The following is an 11,732-nucleotide window of genomic DNA, read 5'->3' as shown; positions in this document are numbered from 1 at the left end:
AGAAAGTCGTTGCCATTAAGGCAGAAGTTGAAAAACTCCTCCATGCTGGTTTCATCTACCCGGTTCTACTAACCGATTGGGTATTGAACATTGTCCCGGTTATGAAAAAACAAGGGACAATTAGAGTGTGCGTCGATTATAGGGATGTAAATCAAGCTTGTCCAAAAGACAACTACCCTACACCCTTCATTGACCAGATAATTGATGAATGCACCAGATGCGAAATCTTTTCATTCATGGATGGATTCTACGGGTATAATCAAATAAATATCCGCCCATAGGATCAGTCAAAGACTGCATTCATTTGTCCGTGGGGCACGTTCGCATATCGAAAATTACCCTTTGGTTTAAAGAACACAGGGGCAACGTTTCAGAGGGCAATGAATTATGCCTTCCATGATATCAAGAGCATCGTTCAACCTTATCTCGATGACCTTCTGGCTCATTCATGAAAGCGGACTGATCATCCGCAGAATTTAAGAGCGATATTTCTACGTTGCCGACACTACAAGATACGACTCAATCCGCACAAATGTGTATTTTGCGTCGGTTCTGGTCTATTACTTGGCTTTGTAGTCTCCAAGGATGGGATTAGTCTCGACCCTTGTAAGGTCCAGGCAATCATAAATTTGCCTCCACCTTCGAATTTGCTTCAGATTCAGAAACTCCAAGGAAAAGCAAACTTTCTGAGGAGGTTCATTCCAAATTATGCCGAACTTGCTAAAGGTTATACACGTCTTTTGAAAAAAGGGGTACCCTTTAACTGGGATCAGGTCGCACAAGCTTCCTTTGATGCTTTAAAAGATTCCCTAATGGAAGCATCATTAATGTACGCCCCTGATTATCAAAGAGACTTTAACCTGTATCTAGCTGCAGCAGATACGACCATCGCAATGGTTTTAGTTCAAGAAGTCAATGGAATAGAACGTCGTATTTATTATTTAAGTAAAAACTTAAATGATACAAAAAGCAAATATTCTTATGTTGAAAAACTAGCGCTTGCAGCAGTTCAAGCGATACAAAGATTTCGACACTATGTCCTCTTTCGGAAAACTACCATTCTGTCAGATTGCAACACCATGACTTATATATTGTCGCGACAGTTGCTGGGGGGCAAATATTCAAAATGGATAGCAATCCTTCAAGAGTTTGATCTGGAATTTGTAAAATCCAAATCAAAGAAATCTCTAGTTTTCGCAGAATTATTATGCGATCTCCCATCGTCCTCCAACGATGAAACATCCGAAGAATGAATCGTGGATGAAAGTTTGTTTCTGATATCTGTGAGCAATGAGTGGTATGGAGATATAATCATTTATCTCCAGACCCAAAAATTCAGGCCAAATACCTCTCACTCTGAACAAAAACGTATTCGATACCAAGCAAAAGACTACATGATCGTTGGTGATACACTTTACTGTCGCGGTATTGATACAGTTCTGAGGAGGTGCCTCACCCATGAGGAAGCCGAAAAAGCCCTGAATGAGTGCCATTCAGGCGCGTGTGGGGGTCATCAATCTGGATATGCTACAGCACAAAAATTTTTACGAGAAGGATACTTCTGGCCAACCATGTTCAAAGATTGCATAACCGCAGTCAGAAGTTGCCATGCTTGTCAAATTTTTGATAGAAAAACCAGAAGACCACCCGCACCTTTACAGCCAATAGTTGTTGTTGGGCCATTCGCCAAATGGGGCATCGATTTCATGACATGTAACCCCACCTCGATCGGGGGGCATGGGTATATTATAGTCGCAGTTGACTATTTTACCAAATGGGCCGAGGCGATGCCTACATTAGATAATACTGGTGAAACAGCTACCCTTTTCTTTTCAATCATGTAGTCGCCAGATTCGGCGTACCACAGGCTATAGTCACAGATCATGGATCGCATTTTCACAATCACATGATGGTTGAATTAGCTGCCAAACTAGGGCTATCTCATGACAGCTCTACTCCATATTATCCGTAGGCCAACGGACAAGTTGAAGCAATCAACAAGGTCCTGAAACGCATGCTGCAAAGGATGATCGGAGTTCACAAAAGAAGACGACACCTAATCCTATACTCAGCTTTGTGGGCTTACCGAACATCGGTAAGGAATGCGACCGGGTTCACACCCTTCCAACTGGTATATGGCCTGGAAGCAGTCTTACCAGTCTAGTGTGAAATCTCGTCTCTCAAACTCGCAATCGATCTCCTCCCCGGAACTTCAGAAGAAGAAGCTCATTTCTTGGAATTAATCCAATTGGATGAAACCCGTCGTGACGCTGCGTTGGTCAATGAAGCCCATAAGAAACGTGTCAAGGCACAGTTCAACAAAAATGTCAAACCCCGTGTCTTCTCGGAAGGTGACTTGGTCCTGCTTTAAGACCAGGAATCTGATAAGTTGGGAGTAGGTAAATTTAAGTCTTTATGGATGGGCCCCTACATTGTTAAGCGGGTGTTAGCAAAAGGAGCCTACGAGTTGATGGATTACAACGGGATTCCACTGGCACAACCTCGTAACGGGTTGTACCTCAAGCGTTACTACGCCTAGTAGTAACCAATATGCTTTTGTTATATTTTTGTTTTCGCTAAGAGTGTTTGTTTTGGTCGAGTAATCCACCTTTTTACATTTATTGCAGATGTCAAACCCATTGGAACCATGTGTTGGATATGCCGACGGAGCAAGTCGTAGTTCACGGAACCTATCCTCCGCAGCCTGGGCCATTTTTGATCCAAGCGGCGAGTTAGTAAGTTTCAGAGGCGTATGTATTGGTCGATCAACAAACAATATTGCTGAATATAGTGCGTTGATAGAACTTCTCTCTGATGCCATCACTCATGGTATACACTGACTAATCGTCAGGCTAGACTCACAACTCGTAATACTGCAACTCAATGGTATATATTCCGTCTGAAACCCAGCTATTTATCGCATGTTCCTAAGGGTTAAGATTTTGGAAAGACAATTTGATCTTATTCAATACCAGCATATTTCCAGAAACTTAAACACATTAACCGACTCAATAGCAAACTATGTGTTAGATAGACATTTGCAACATTTATAAAAAGAAACACATCGTCAATGTTCTACATGTGGATCACATAACTCAATCAAAATAAAACTCCGAAAATCAAAAATACATATATAGTTGTTTATGGTTTACACATAATGTTCTGTAACCAAGACAAAATCGGTCACGCAACCCAAAAACTCAAAATACTAGGGGGCACCCTAGTCTAATGATGCTCGTGATAGCAAGTCACAGCCTGTGCGATCATGCGTAAGAGACGAGTCCATCGTCTGGGCACACCAGTAGTATGTCGCTGTAACTGCAAAGGTAGCTCGTCGATCCTCACATCTGGAATACCGAGAGTAAGGCTCTCAACCTGCTCCTGCACAGCTGAAAGAGTCTTGGCCACATCGAGGTCGCGAAGAATAACCCTTCGGGCAGCCTCTCTTGCCAGGGCAACAGCCGATACTCTCACACGAACTACTGGACGAACAGGACCAACATTTGCATGTACACACGAGTTTGATTAGAGTCTTGATAGAACAAAGCACAAGGACATTATAAATGAAAATAGTAAACAGCAATATGGTCAGAGATTTTACCAATAGCACCCCACTGCTCGCCATCCGGCAGTACCAAATCTGGATCACCCCGGAAGTCCATGCCGGCATATGGATACTCGGAATAGACCATATCCTGACGATCAAACCACTTGAAGAAGGTATCATAAAATGAAATCTGAGATTGACCAGCATGCCTAGACATATTGTCAACCCATCTCTGCATATGTGGTTCGGTAGGAGAAGGTAAATCGAGTGCAATGTATTGCGGCTGCATCAGTGGTATCTTCTCCAAGGCAAAGGCGGTCAAAATAGAACCGAACCCAAAGCTCTTCAACTTCCCATCCTTTATCTTGGTCAACTGTCCTTTCATTACAAGAAGTACTGCGTCGCACCAGTTGAGCACCTTCGGTTGGAGGCATTCCAAGGCATACTGCATATAAGATCTGTTGGCTACATGAAGAGACGCGCTACCGGCCATCCTACCAAAAGTGAATAAGATAGTCCTAAGGGATCTATCAGCGACCTCACGGATGATGATCTTGCCATCTTTACTCGGCTGGGATCCTTCCCTGCAATACTGGCGGACATAATCTCTCACAGAATCACCTCCTCGGGCCGAACCTGACAAAGAGATGGGGGCACCCCGCCTCGACAAGCCAGTCAAGAAATAGATGTCTACTGCAGTCAAGGGGATAGATTTGCCCCTAATCTGAAAGACCTGGTTGATAGGATCCCAAGAGTCAAGCAAATACTTCAGCAAGTTAATCTACTGTCTCATGCTAGAAATGCGGAAGAACTTCAGCAAGCCACAGTTCCGCAGCACGTTCACTGTAACAGGATCATGTAGGGCAATCATGTCCTCTTCTTCATGTTCTCGTTCTCGCCATGTAAGGGTCATTTTGCTCCAATATCTCTGCAAAAAAAACAAGAGAGGAGATTAGATCCTTATTTTGATGAGAAACAGGTAAAAATTCCGTTAAAAACTGTGCAACAACTTTCCTTTCTGCGCCCAACGCACCTGCAGCAGTGTTACAGGTGGGTTGAAGGTCAAATTGCCTTCAGGAGGACCAACATTCAGTGCAGGTTTCGATGGGCCCAGGGTGCGTTGATGGCAGAACGAGCCCATCAAACCCCAGGGGCTCAAAAAAGCAGGGAACAGAGAACAAAATGCAAAAAGGAAACCATGAAATGAAAGAGCTCGGGTTTAGCTCCTACCTGGTCCAGACGGCGCCGAGAATCGTCCACAGAATCTCCTAAAATCAGCTGATGAAAATCGAGGGGGAAAACACCTCCAAAGCTCCAACAAACCAAGTTCAAATGAAATGGCAAAATGAGAGGTAAAAAACAATTTTTAATTACTTTTACGTAGTTCGAAGTAAGGTATTAGCATTTTAATCTCGTTTTCAAAGCAAATATTGTTCATTTCTAACTAGTTTGATGAAGCAGTTGAAAATACAGTACTATCTTTGGAAGGACAAAGCTGTCTATGGTAAAAATCAAAACAAGACCACTTAATCGAGCAGTTTTAGCTCATAGTTCAAGCTCGTTAAAAAATAAACATAAGATCGAGCAAATGTTTCACCCGCGTTTAAGCTCATTAAAAAATGAACTATCCTCCGGTAAATAACCACCGTGAATGAAGCATTTTCAGCCATTTAAAGCCTTGGTCGTGTTTGCACCGTCACCTCCACTTTTTCATTGGCCGATCATTCACCTCCATCTGATTGTTTACCCATTTTGAGGAACAGCTGCGAAGAGTGATTTAACTAGCAATCCTTGTAACACTGCTGTGATTGGGAAATTCCAAACCTTACCTGGAATTAGCTGCTACCCATTTTATCACTCGTTCCTCAAAAGACGAGTCTTCTTTAAGCTCTTTTCATCTGACTCGTAAAATATGAAAAGATTGCCGAGTTTTGGCCTTCCATCTCGTTAAAGTGACAGGAAGTGCTATCCCTCCTCTAGATTTTAATCTTTTTGGACCTGAGGGATTATTGCACAAAACGATCGAGTGCTTGTTTTGTTCGACTCGTTAAAACTATCGAAAATTCATCCCTTCTGTATTGTTTTATACTTTTTCGGACTTAAGGGATTAGATGACGAAAAAGGAACTCCGGAGTTACCTTTACGTACCTTTTCAGACTCTCTAAAAATGAAAAGGACCGAGTTATCTTTGTCGTTAGACTCGTTAAAAAAGATTAATAGAGACAAACTTGTCTTTAGGCGAGAACGAGTTTCACTATCGCTAAGCTCGTTAAAACATAGCGATGGGTTTTCCCGAAGGGAAAATTATAGAACAAGCATATGTTATCCTCCTCAAGCTTGAAAAAATAAAGAGGTACTGGTCAGCAATGACTGTGGAAAAATTGGGAAGAAAACTCAAAGAAACTTTATTGGTAGCAAGTCGCTCTTGAACATGACACTTCCACTCCGTGCCTGAGTCGGGTTGGGTTGTTTCATTCACCGGTCACATCACCATGGTCACGCCATACCATCCACATTTGGGGTAAATGCTACCAATCCATCACATAAGTGTCGCCGACATGTTCAAGAGAAGTCATCCAGAGAAGTCACCCGTGTCCCATCCACTACCATACATTATACTTCATTCTTTCATGATCGCCGCCCTGAACCATATATCACCAGATCGTTTTCACCTCAATCAAAATCATTTGCTCCGTTCCATGTCATTGATGTGGGATTCATTAAGGCCCTCCTTTGATGGATCGCTTCTTGTCGACATCAACTCATTATCCAAGAAGTTGATCTAGGAACACCCCTTCAGTACTTTGAAGCTTGCATGCCTCAATGGCAAGTTTCTCACTTCCGGAGACAGGTATACATCAATGACCTTCGACCGAAAGATTTTGCGTGGTGTTCGATGCCAAGTCCTTTATTCACACCACGTGAATTGTACTGCAGTACCTTGAGGGTCATTATCATTATCGGTGATTCCTCTCGTGCTTGTTAACAGTTTACATCATTGACTGGTAATCAAGCGATGTCTTTCCATGTTCGACATCAAAACATTTATCACATGGATCGACTTGTACTTAGAGTGAAGATCGGACGAGATTGAAGACCCCGGATCTAGTTTCATCCATCCGGGCTGCGATATATATTCAGGAAAAATAAATACATTGAAATGTACAGCATTGCAACACAGATAATCATCCTACCAAAAGGATGATGACTTCATCAGAATCATCAGTCTACCATCAGACGATTTTCTGTCCTATGTACATGGAAATGAATTTATAAATCTGAGCATGGGAATTCCCGCCTCACCTAGATCATGAAAACAGTATGAAGATAATGTATTGTATTGTATCTTATTACAGGTCTCCTCCCCAGCATTAGAAGAACTTCGGATCCTCCTAATAAAGCATTTCACCCGATAAACGGCCTCATACTTTAGGGGGCAACTGTTATAGACATTTTTGTGCCTTACAGATATAAGCATGAAATGTCCATAAACCAAGGGATCCTAAGTCTGTAAAAGTGTTGTTCCAGCTCCTAAAGAAACAAGGTCAACAAAGTACAGCTCCTCCCAGAAGTTCTCCACCAGAAACTGCTCCAAACTAGTCAAAACAGGATCATTTCAGATGCTCCACTAGCTAGCTGCATTGCAAAGCACCCAAATACACTGGCTAGGTGCGTTGCAACGCACTTGAATGCACTACCAAGGTGCGTTGAGCGGGAAATGACAAGTGGCAGAGTCATTTCGCGAGGCGGAGAGACACTGGAAGCTTCCAGAATCTTCTCCAATGACACTTGCCTCACTGAATTCGACCAGTGATGAGTAAGAGGCTCTCAGTCTCCAAGTGGAAGCAAGAACTGACAGAGAGAAGCCACTAAGCAATTCATGAGCTGACTCATCCTCTTTGCATACATATATATATGGATCCCTCACCAAGAGATCCAGAGGCTGGAATTTTGTACATTGCAGAGAATTGCTGTTGGTTTTGTGATAGACATCATAGTATTGGGTGATTTATGCTTTGTTGGAGGTGAAGAAGGGATTCTATGCTGGGAGGTTGATGCTGGATCAGGAATTATCGGTTGTAACTCCTCCTGGATCTCCTTGTTTTATCAATAAAACTATTTGAGTTTCTCCTACATGCTTGTATATCATTGATGTGTTTTGTATTTGTATGTTTAGCTTAAATATGATCCTAAGCTTTTTATGAACATAAATCCATGTCTTTATGTAGTTTCTTTCTTCTGTGAACTTGCAGGAACTTGGTGACGCTGGGCAAGTGAGGGAACAGATAGTTGGAAGCTGTCAAAGAGAAGAGAGATTGGATCAAAGGACTAGCGCAAGACACATGTTGGTTCATCCTATTCATCTTCGTTTATAGTTCATAAAGGAGAATACAAGAATAGTTTTCCCTGTTTGTTTCTGAGTCACTGTCACAACTCAGTGGGATAGGGTCATTCTGAATAGACACTTTTCCCGAAAACACCAAGGAAGGTCGAAGCTCGTCGGTCCTATTGTTTGGACCCCAGAGTTGGTGCGTAGATTGGAATCTTCAGAGGATAACATCGTTTGCGCTGTTGATCAGTGGCTCGATCGGATTATAGGAGGATTCATTACTGAGTTCGCAGTAGATACTTCAGTCAGCTATAGCGAGGTAGAGTGACACTTTCTCAAAGGACCTTGAGGTAAGTATGTAAAGTCTTTGAATACTTGGATTAAAATATTATTGTGTGAAAAAAGAGCTACGCAATTACCTTGATGTTCAAAGCTACGGGAAGTAGAAAAACCTATAGAAACGAAGGAAGTAAGGGACTAGAGAATAGCCCTTTGATTTCACCTCCGCGAGGGGATGAAGAAGAGATCACGAGGTCTCTCCGTGAAGTATGATTCATTTGATAAGGCAGAGAATTCCCCACATACCATTCCCACCAACACCACCACTAGCTTCACTGTCTTCACCTCCATCTTCACCCGTACCACCTCCGCCACCACCACGAGTCAATATGGCAAGCACGATAAAGTGCCTGTGTTCAAGGGAGTAGGAAATGAGGTTCTCGACCAATTTTTGTTTGTCATAAAATTCATATGGGAACCGCAGGGAGTTACAGATAACAATATAAAGAAAGCGACACTGGTTAGCGCCATGTAGGACCGCGTGTTGACCTGGCATATTAAGCATTTTAATGACAATCCGAATGTGGGAATCACGGATATCCAAGCTATGCTAAATAGAGAATTTAGCAGGTTGAAGTCTGAAGCAGAATCAATCATTGGGTTCAAAGAAATCATGATGCTACCAGGTGAAACTCCTTAGGAGTTGGATCAGAGGTTGAAGTGTATGATTCGCAAAGCTAATATGAATCTAACGGATGGACAACATCGTGAATGGTTTGCAACATCACTAACACTGCATTTGAGGAGCGTGCTATCACATCAGAAGTTAACAACTCAGGAAGAGGCCTTAGAGATTGTGATGAGGTTGCATGAGACCCCAATGCAGGATCCTAACTTAGGAGTTCAGAAGATGCATGCGCAGTTGAAAAACATATGCCTTGAGATGAAGAGTCTGAAATAGGACAGGAGAGCTTGCCCAGAAGTGCGCGAAGAGGTATGGTGCATAAAATGCAAGGGTCAGGGTCATGATAAGGACCATTGCTCGGTGTTCATGAATTACCTCAGAGGAGGAGGACCGATGCCATTAAGGCCAGAAGCACAAGGAGGACCTAGCACGATGCCTGATTTGTGGTGTACGATTTTTCAAATAGGATAGAAACACGCTACAGACAACTACCATTTGCTACATAAATATACTCAAAATTCTTAACAATTGTTATATAACTTTTGTAGGTCGGTGGGACATGATGAGTGCACTTGTAGGAGTTATGAGTTGATGATGGATAGAACTCCCACCTACAAGGTTTAGGCCGAAATGCGGCCCCTAGACCAGAATGGAGGAGTGGCGCGAATAGGATTTCAGGGGCACAGATGAGGCCGAGGTAGAGGATGAGTTGGAAGAGGTTGCAGACAGCTGATATGCTACAATTGCAGAGGGTCAATATATTATGCCCATGATTGTACGAACCCAATGCATCCATCATGTCTATATTATACCTTGTTTGATGATGAGACTGAAGATTGTCCTATGTTGATAGCTAGGATACGTGACAAGGGATCACTAGCATCTCCCCCAACTTAGAACCTGTAGATGATGAGGTTTGAGCCACGCGAGGAAGATCCAAATGTGAAAATTGTGCTCCAAAGTGGAATTTCGACTTGAGATGATAAAGATAAACAACCCAAAGATAGCTCTTGGGTTTTCAAGGCTCCGATTAAAGAAGCAAAGTTTGATTTGGAGTGCGCTAAGGAAACATTCATGGAAGCTAAAAAGAGCTTCACTGCTGCCTCCACTTTAGGAAGAGAAGATAGACAGAGTCGGAAATGGACCCATTTATGCTTATGATGTTCTTGGAAACATGCATAAAGTTATTGCACGACAGTAAGGCTATAAAGGGACTACAGGAACTCATTAATAGATGTGCTGGGAGGATGCTAGGAGAACCACGCATAGTCGGGAAGATTGGAAAGCATAAGACGAGGATGGGAAGAGAAATGAGGCTAACCATGCAGATTGGAGAATATGAGATGGACCAAGTAATTTTGGATTTAGGATCGGACATGAACGTTCTGCTGAAGCAGACATGGGAGCACATGGGGAGGCCTACGCTGCAATGGTCTCCTATCTAGCTATGAATGACGAATCAACAAAAGAGAATACCTGTCAGGAGATTCTAGGGTATCACTATGAATATTGAAGGAACGAGCACGCTAGTAGACTTTGAAGTAATAGAGATTTTTTATGACAACAATCCCTACCCCACGCTCTTAGGAATTAATTGGGCCACTAACATGAACAGGGTGATTAATCTAAATAAGCACAAGATGATTTTTGAAAAGAAGTCTCTACACGTAGTTATACCTTTGGACCCTGCTGAGGGATCGTGCTATATAGAGCTGGTGCACGACTATGAAAGTGATGATGATTTGGACTGCATCTATAAAATAACCATGCGAGATCAAGATTGGGTGAATCCTACTGTGGACAGACAGATCTCATGGGAGAGTGAAAGCTCCTGTAATTTGGATTTTGATGAGGAGATAGAGCGATGGCAGAACTCGTTACACGAGGTAACCATGCTGAACTGTAATATGATCACAATATCATCGCACTGTGTATCGACGGAAGTAAGGGATCTGCCTACTTATGATGGGTTAAGTGAGGTAGATACTTTGCTAGATAAGTTTGAAAGGGAGGTTATGAAAAAGCAACATTTCCAGGCCTTGAATTGGGTACTACATGCTATGCCCGCAAGGTGGTGGGGTATGAACAATGGAATCTTTGAAGAATGGCGCACATGTAGGAGGATGATGCGCACACGGTTTGGGAAGCCTGAAGTGTGATTGGCCGATAAATACAATGGGCAGGATGGTCTGCGCGCGCATCTATCCAACTGGGTATAGGCATATGGAAAACAACCTATGTGGTTGCACATGAACTTCATGTTGGGAGATATGGTCAATAAGCCTGTGTTGGGGGGGCGCATATGTGGATGGCTTTTATTGTTCCAAGAATATTATTTTGAAGTTGTTGTGAAACCTGGACGATTGAACGTAGGACCGGATCACCTGTCGCGCATTGAGACAGGAGAGGAACCTACTAGTTTGGAGGAAGGATTACTTGATGCACAACTCTTGGATGTGCATGTAGTGAATAGAAATTTTGAAGATACAATCCACTTTCTTACGACTCAAACTATGCCGAAAGAGTACTCCATCTAGTAGAAGAAGGAACTAGTGGTACGCGTGGAAAATTTCTCTGTCACTGTGGGGCACCTATATAAGATGGGGAACGATGAGATACTGCGAAGGTATGTACCTGAATTTGAACGAAGCAATATCCTTGCGGATGCTTATGGGAGCACTGCGGGAGGACATTATGTAGGGAGAGTGACTGCACAGAAGATTCTCCGCACAAGGTTGTGGTGGCCTACCCTTCATCAGGATTCAAAAGCACATTCCAACACCTCTGATGTATGTCAAAGAACATGTAAACCATCGTGGAGGGAGAAGATTCCTTTGAATCAGCAAATGACGTTGCAGCCCTTTGAAAAGTGGGCGATCAACTTTGTAGGA

The sequence above is a fragment of the Pinus tabuliformis genome, chromosome 5_2 (assembly GCF_031772625.1).
Source record: "Pinus tabuliformis cultivar Carrire ecotype Pingquan chromosome 5_2, CPIR1, whole genome shotgun sequence".
NCBI lineage: Eukaryota > Viridiplantae > Streptophyta > Pinopsida > Pinales > Pinaceae > Pinus > Pinus tabuliformis.
The sequence above is the reverse complement of the archived record's forward strand: the minus strand, read 5'-3'. Positions refer to the sequence as shown.